We start from the raw sequence: 9,043 nt of genomic DNA on the forward strand, positions 1-9,043 counted from the left end.
AGAGAGCTATGGCCGAAGATCAAAACCAAAGACCTCTTAAGGACTTCGCTCAACCATCTAACGAAGAACCTAGTTCTAGTATAGTAAACCCAATAATCCCAGCCAATAATTTTGAACTTAAACCATCCCTGTTGCAACTAGTGCAGTAGAGACAATTCGCGGGTCTCGCTACTGAGAACCCGAACCAACATTTAAAAATATTTCTTCAATTAACAGATACTTTCAAAACCAATGGAGCTTCTCCTGAGGCAATACGTTTAAGATTATTTCCTTTTTCCCTCAGAGATAAAGCCCTATCATGGTTAGATTCCCTTCCACCCAATTCCATTACGACTTGGGATAACCTTAGAAGAGTTTTTCTTGCTAGATATTTTCCCCCGAGTAAGACCGCCGTTCTTCGAAACCATATAACTAGATTTACCCAAAACCAAGGAGAATCGCTGTTCGAAGCTTGGGAGAGATATAAAGAGTTGTTACGAGCATGCCCACATCATGGCTTAGAAAATTGGTTAATCATTCAAACCTTCTATAATGGACTTCATTACAACACAAAGATGACCATCGACGCTGTCGCAGGCGGTGCTCTGATGAACAAACCTTATCCTAAAGCTAGTGCCCTCATCGAAGATATGGCTCAAAACCATCAATCATGGGGAGTCGAACGAGCGACAGTTGAGAAGAAGGAAGCCCAAGGAGGAGTGCATGAACTAAGCTCTATAGACATGATGCAATCTAAAATGGACGCATTAGCCCTTAAAGTCGAGCATATGTACACGAACCTGAATACTGTAGGCGCAGTTTCGTCGGATTGTGAGATATGTGGAACCTAAGGACACCAATCCGCAGAATGCAGTCTATTGAACGAAACCCACTTCGAGCAAGTGAACTACACCCAAGGGAACCCATACTCGAATACCTATAACCCTGGATGGAGGAATCACCCTAACTTCTCCTATAAAAACAATAACCCTATTCAAAATAATGCACCTCCGAGACCTAGTTATCAAGCCCCTAGATCAAATCAACCTATGCAACCTGTACCACCAAAGCCGAGCCTTGAGAAAATTATGGAAAATTTTATCACCGCTCAAACCCAACAAAACAAGGAGTTCATGAACCAAAACATTCATGTTAACGAATTGATTACTCAGTTAGGAACCAAGGTTGACCAAATAGTTACTCATACCAAGATGCTTGAAACCCAGATCTCTCAGGTAGCTTTAAACCAAGCCCCTCAGACTACACCTGGAGGACAATTCCCTGGACAACCTCAACAAAATCCGAGAGGACAAGCCAATGCCATTACCCTACGAAGTGGGAACGCTTATGATGAGCCACCAAACCCAAGATTGAGCGAACCTGAAACTCCTAAGGAATGTACCAAACCCCCGGACGAAGTAAAGGAACCAGAGGAATCTGAAAACCAGGAAGGACGAGAGAAAGGAGAAGAACCTAAAGATAAAATTTACGTACCGCCCCCGCCATATAAACCACCTATACCATATCCCCAAAGACTCAAACAAACCCAAATCAATAAACAGTATCAAAAATTTATTAAAGTTATAGAAAAACTTCATGTAGAAATCCCTTTCACAGAAGCCATCACCCAAATACCTTCTTATGCAAAGTTTCTGAAAGACATCCTTACCAACAAACGTAGACTTGACGATTTGAAGCCTTTGGAATGTAATGCTATTTCCGAGGACAAATTAGCAAAGAAAGATAAAGATCCTGGAAATTTCTCCATTCCTTGTCTTTTGGGTAATCATGTCAACGAAAAAGCTTTTCTAGACTTAGGAGCTAGTGTGAGTTTAATGCCTTTAGCAGTTTGTGAGAGACTAAACTTAAGAGAATTACAACCCACTAAGATATCGCTTCAGTTAGCCGATAGATCTGTCAAATATCCGATAGGCATTTTAGAAGATGTTCCTGTTAGGATAGGTCAGTTATTTATCCCTACTGATTTTGTCGTCATGGACATCAGAGAGGACAATGATATACCAATCCTTCTAGGTAGACCGTTCTTATCAACTGCAGGAGCCATAATAGATGTCAAGAAAGGAAAGTTGACATTTGAGGTAGGTGACGAGAAAATAGAATTTATACTTTCGAAATTTCTTATGGCACCTGTGATGGGAGACTCGTGTTATGCCTTAGATATCATTGATGAATGTGTTAGAGAATTAGAACAAAAAGAAATTATTAAGTTACCATCAACCCCCATAAAGGAAGATGATGACTTTAAGGAACCTTACATCGATGATAACCTTTACGAATGTTTATCCCTTACTCCAGATCCTATGCCATGCCCTAAGAAACCAACCTTAGAACTTAAGGAACTGCCTAAGAACCTGAGATATGAGTTCCTCGATGAAAAGATGAACCGTCCAGTTATAGTTAGTGCTACCTTGAGCCAAGAGGAAACGAACCAACTTTTAGACGTTTTACGAAGACATCCCTCATCCTTAGGATATAATATCTCTGACCTGAAAGGTATAAGCCCATCCGTATGCATGCATCGGATTTCGCTCGAAGAAGATTCAAAACCCTCTAGGGAACATCAGAGAAGAATAAACCATATAATGAGTGATGTTGTTAAGAAGGAAGTTCTTAAGTTACTTGAGGCAGGTATAATCTATCAGATCTCGGATAGTAAGTTGGTGAGCCCTGTGCATGTAGTACCTAAAAAGGGAGGCATCACAGTCGTGCAAAACGATAAAGGCGAACATGTAGCAAAACGTTTAGAAGGAGGATGGTGGATGTGTATAGATTATAGAAAATTAAATAAAGCAACCAGGAAGGACCATTTCCCTTTACCATTTATAGACCAAATATTGGAGCGTCTAGCCAGACACTCTTACTTCTGTTATCTAGATGGATACTCTGGATTCTTCCAAATATCTATTCACCCAGAAGATCAAGAAAAAACTACCTTTACATGCCCTTATGGAACATTTGCCTACAGAAGAATGCCTTTCGGCCTCTGTAACGCCCCAACTACTTTCCAACGCTGCATGATGTCAATCTTCGCAGATTACCTAGATGGTATCATGGAAGTGTTTATGGATGATTTCTCGGTTTGAGGATTCGATTTCCACAATTGTCTTGCTAACCTTGAGAAAATCCTGGAGAGATGCGTGGAGGTGAACCTCGTGCTAAATTGAGAAAAATGTCATTTCATGGTGACCGAAGGAATAGTTTTAGGACATATAGTTTCCGAAAAAGGTATAGAGGTAGATAAAGCTAAAATAGAAGTTATAGAAAACCTAAAACCACCAAAAACAATCAGAGAAGTCCGAAGCTTTCTTGGACACGCTGGATTTTACCGGCGTTTTATTAAGGACTTCTCCAAAATAACCAAACCTTTAACCGGACTTTTAATGAAAGATGCTGAATTCATTTTCGACGAAAAAGGTAATGACGCATTTAATCTTTTAAAGCAAGCATTAATCTCAGCGCCCATTATGAAACCTCCCGATTGGTCGGAACCTTTTGAGATAATGTGCGATGCTAGTGATTATGCAGTTGGAGCCGTTCTAGGGCAAAGGAAAGATAAAAAATTACATGCCATTTATTATGCCAGTAGAATCCTAGATGCTGCCCAACTTAACTACGCAACAACTGAAAAAGAATTACTCGCTGTAGTTTTTGCTATAGACAAATTTAGATCTTATCTAGTAGGAGCAAAAATTATTTTTTACACCGATCATGCTGCCATTCGTTACCTATTAAGTAAAAAAGATGCCAAGCCCAGGTTACTCCGATGGATTCTATTACTACAAGAGTTTGATTTAGATATAAGAGATAAAAAAGGCACTGAAAATGTAGTAGCCGATCACCTTTCTAGGGTAGAACATCTAAAACCTGAACTAGTACCCATAAATGATGATTTCGCCTATGATAGACTGATCGCTAGAGTAGAAACCATTGAAGATAATAACCTAGATCCTTATGAGCATCCCCAAAATTCCTTAGCAATAAATAACGTACCCTGGTATGCAGATTTCGTTAATTACCTAGCTGCTGATATAGTACCCCCTGATCTTGACTACCACCGCAAGAAGAAATTCTTCCACGATGTGAGAAACTTCTATTGGGACGAACCGCTCCTTTTCAAAAGGGGTAAAGATGGCATTTTTCGCCGTTGTGTCCCAGAAGAAGAGGTAAATAATATTATCGAGCATTGTCATTCTGCACCTTATGGTGGACATGCGAGCACCTCTAAGACATACGCCAAGATTCTTCAAGCTGGCCTATTCTGGCCTACCATGTGGCGTGACGTCTATGCTTACATTGTCAAATGTGATAGATGCCAACGCACTGGAAACATTTCAAGACGTGATGAAATGCCCTTAAGAAACATTCAGGAAGTAGAACTCTTTGACGTATGGGGTATAGATTTCATGGGACCTTTTCCACCATCCTTAGGAAATAGGTATATCTTAGTAGCTGTAGACTATGTGTCTAAGTGGATTGAAGCTATAGCTGCACCCACAAACGACACTAGGATAGTAATCAAATTATTTAAAAATTATATATTCCCTAGATTTGGAACAACACGTTTAGTCATAAGCGATGGAGGATCACACTTTATATCGAGAATATTTGACAAACTTTTAAGAAAATATGGAGTTAGGCATAGAGTAGCAACACCGTACCACCCACAGACTAGTGGCCAAGTAGAAGTATCTAATAGGGAGATAAAACAAATCCTAGAGAAAACTGTTTCTATTTCTAGGAGAGACTGGTCTCAGAAGCTTCAAGAAGCATTATGGGCCTATAGAACCGCTTTCAAAACCCCTATAGGAACTACTCCTTACCAACTAGTTTATGGGAAATCATGTCACTTACCATTCGAGTTAGAGCATAAGGCATATTGGGCCATTAAAACTTTGAATTTAGACTACTTAGCTGCTGGAGAAAAGCGTACCCTAGACATTCATAAATTAGAAGAGCTTAGGCAATCCGCCTACGAGAATGCAAAAATATATAAAGAGAGGACAAAAGCCTATCACGACAAAAGAATAATAAAGAAAAACTTCAATGTAGGCTATTCTGTTCTCCCATTCAACACTAGGTTACGACTCTTCCCTGGAAAGCTACGTTCAAGATGGACTGGTCCTTTTGAAGTATCCAAGATTCTGAGATCCGGAGCCGTAGAAATCAAGAACGATACCTGTAGTCCATTCATTGTAAATGGACAAAGACTGAAGCTCTACGAAGGAGGAGACATTCCAGCATACTACTCGAGCCACACCCTGATTGATCCACCAATTACTACTACTACTACAGGTGTATAAATTCTAATCGTCAAGCTATTGACGTTAAACAAGCGCTGCGTGGGAGGCAACCCATGGTTTTTCTTTCATTTTACTTTTTTCGCATTTATTTATTTTTATTTTATTTTATCTTATTTTACATTGAGACTAAGATTTGAATGGTTTGTATTTTCAGGATCACTTTCTTAACTTTTACCAGGATGCAGGGTTTCGATGACATGCACGTGGCCTATAGAGATAATGCTCAGAGGGAGCGCTACGTTGCTTTGTATCAGCGCCCTATGGCACCCACATGTTATCCTGACCAGCACTGTATGGAGGCACTGGGTATCGAACCTAGTATCTGATTCCTTAGCCACCAGCTTCACTGGGATAAGTTTGCTGATGACTTGAGTAACACATATAGGAACCTAACTTTGGAGTTCCTGAGTTCATTCGACTACGACCCATATTCTGGACCAGATGGGTATGCTGCTTTCAGGCTTTTTGGAGTTGAGTACTCCTTCAGCCAGAAAGAGTTCGGCGACCTGTTGGGTTTCCAGACTACTCCTGATGCTATCCCGGAGACACCTTTGGGATATTTCCTGGGTAAGGAAGTGGATAAGTTTTAGAGTGACATATCAGGTGGCGGAAGCCAGGATCCATCTACACAGTTATCTTATGTCATACATAACCCAGCCTTCAGGTATTTTCAGATGATATTAGCACATTCCTTCTTGGGAAGACAGGATGCAGAGACATTACTGAGTGAAAAGGAGATCTTCCTATTATTTTGCGCATCCCAGTCTCGCCCAGTAGCATGTGGGAACTTTTTATTGAATAATCTCAGCGGTATCTCTAGATCCACCGAAGGAGTCATCCATGTTGGTGGAATCATCACACAGATTACTGTCGCTTTAGGTCTGTCTCGCAAGCTGTTACATCTTCGGACCTACTGTGGATACACGACCATGTACATCGATTTCTGTTTGACTAGAGGATTGATGAGGAGAGCCTCTTTCTATCCATGCCAGTTCCGACTACTAGTCGACAATGAGGCCATCCATTACTTCACATTGCCAAACCCTATGATGACCAGTGTGCATGATCCAGCGAATTGGAGTTATGCTCTAGAGGGCCAGGGAGAGACCGTTGAGGAGCCGAGATCGCCCCCAGTTGCTGAATACACACCTGCACCACCATCTCCTAGAATCATTGTTCTCTCTAATAATCATTCATTGCAGACACCCGACATACGCACCCATATTGCTGAGTGCCGTAGAGAGATTGCAGAGCTTAGACAGGAAGTGGTTGACCTTACTTTACAGATGGGAGTGTCTGATCTCACCCATGCTACTGAAGCCGATTGTCTATATCAGGAGATCGTAGAGCTCAGGCAGGAGATAACCGTGCTCCGTGGATCCACTCAGGCAGACGACACCCCTAATACCTGATCTCACCATTTCATTTCATGTTATTTCTCTTTTATATATTTATCGTATTTGCATTATCTATTTTATATTTTCGCACTTGGAATATTATACAGACTACTACTATACATTAGTATTTCTATTTTTATCTATATATGCTCTATATTTATTTTATTTTGCATTTTAATTTTTTTCAGATTATTTATTTATTTACATTTAATTTCCGTTTTTGTTTTTGTTTCAGTTTCACTTTTTATTTTCGTTTTTACTTTTATAAAATTATGCAAGTCGAAGAAACTAGGAGAATCACAAGACAAATGCTATCCAGACCCCTCAAACCCAAAAGACAAGCGAAGCCCAAACCAAAGGACAAAAATCTGGCCCAGCCAGATTTTGCCTTGTGGCGCCCGCCATAGGACCTGTGGCGTCCGCCACAGCGTCTGTAAATGGTCGGGGCAGACCCCTCTTCTTCACCATTTTTGCAACTTACAACCTCCAAAACCCATTTTTTCACCTTGGAAAAAAGTCCTTGAACCCCCAAAAAGCTCATACTTTCCTAACCATCATACCACACACATCATTGTTCCACTTTCCGTTTTTGATTTCATCCGCCGGATTTTGTAAAAATCCAACCTTTTCACCAACCACTTCATCTTCTTCATCCACATTTCAAGAGCATTCAAATGGAGTTCAACGGATTCGTTCTTCGAGGAGGGAAACCGAGGGAGAGACAAAGAAAAATCATTGAACGGTTGCAAAATCGGGAAATCCTCCCGACAAGGTATGTTGACGAAGATTGTCTCTATACTTTAGGTATCTACCATAGCATTTTCCATTTATTAGACATCTTAGGCTTGCATAATTTCTTTATCAACAAAGAACCCACCTATGAGCGGCTGACAATCGAATTTTTAAGTTCCTTAATTTATGTTGTCCGCCCTAACACTGCTAGCACAGTCGATACTGTCCAATTTAGAATATTTGTTGTTGAATACCAATTTAGTACCGATGAACTAGCCAGTCTGTTAGGGATCCCTCATGGGGAGGGTGCTATTTGTGAGGCCCCTTTGGATTCCGAATGGCCTGTTGAGGTATTTTCCTTCTGGGAGCGTTTATCAAACACTTCCATTAACTCTTTTGAAGGAATTCTTGCCTCAACTATCCATAACCCGCCCATCAGATTCTTTAGATATCTGTTGGCATGCATTATTTTTGGCCGGGAGAATCCGAATAAGGTTAACGCTAGAGAGCTTCTATATTTGCAAGGAAGCCTCACAAATAGGAAAATTAATTCGGTTCCGTTCATGCTCGCCCATATGATTTTAACTCTGAATAAGGCGGGACCGATTTCTTTTGGTGGATTAATTACGTCTGTTGCTCGGGCACTTAACCTGAACAATGAGTTGGCTACCCTAGACCCCTTACCTCCTCGCACAATTAACTTAAAATTTCTGAGAGACATGAAATTATGCCGTTCAAGGAGAGAAGGAGGTTATACACTTATGATTCATGGTGTAGCCATCCCATCTGTTATTCTACCTTGCACTAGACGTATAGATATACGTAATGAGAGGAACTGGACCTACGATTTAGATGCTCCACCTGTTTTGGGTCCTCTTCCTCCTAACATTCCTGATGAGGCGGGACCAGACACCGATGATGAATATGATCGGAGAGAGAGATCTCCCGTACCACATATGTCCCCCATCACCCTTTACCACCATACACCGCACCATCTTCTTCTTCTGCAGGTACCACTCATGGCTTCTATATTACAGAGGAGATGTGGCGTGACCACCTGGCTAGAGAGCAAAGGCGTGATGACCTACTCTCTACCCTCCAGCAACAAATGACGGACAATATGAACTTCATGCAAGAATCACAGCGGAGGACAGACAGGTCCTACGACACTGTTCTACAGTCTCTGCAAGTGATTACAAATACGCAAGCCCGTCAACAACAATACCACCAGAGACACATGGCACTAATCGAAGCCACTCAAGGTTCCATTATTCGTAACCTTCGAGAGGTGAGGACCGCTCAGACTGCCCTGCAGGCGAGGATGGATCAGAGAGACCGTCGTCGTACCCGATCCCGTCGTCCACCTCAGGATGGCGAGGACACTAGTGGTCAACAATAGGTCGCCAGGTGTCGCATCCGCGAAAAACTACCGGCGGGCTAAAACAAAACAAACAGAGCCGCCACCGTTCGTTATTTATCCCAAAGAGGGAAAGGAAACGCTCAAAGTAAACCTGGAAAGGAAATGGTCTCGCGACCAAAGAGATGGGATCGGGAGTCGGTTATGTGAAGGGAAGGTATTAGCACCCCTACGCATTCGTCGTACTCGACGGGATC

The 9,043-nt window shown here is 41.5% G+C and overlaps 1 non-coding gene across 1 annotated transcript; it reads right to left on the reverse strand.

Moving 5' to 3' along the window:
• Nucleotides 1–392: 392 nt before the first annotated feature.
• LOC127124027 (small nucleolar RNA R71) lies at nt 393–499 on the reverse strand. Its single transcript, XR_007803671.1, has one exon. It is a non-coding gene; the product is annotated as a small nucleolar RNA R71 (small nucleolar RNA).
• Between the last annotated feature and the right edge of the window lie 8,544 nt (nt 500–9,043).

This window comes from Lathyrus oleraceus, chromosome 2, assembly GCF_024323335.1.
Source record: "Lathyrus oleraceus cultivar Zhongwan6 chromosome 2, CAAS_Psat_ZW6_1.0, whole genome shotgun sequence".
Classification (NCBI taxonomy): domain Eukaryota; kingdom Viridiplantae; phylum Streptophyta; class Magnoliopsida; order Fabales; family Fabaceae; genus Lathyrus; species Lathyrus oleraceus.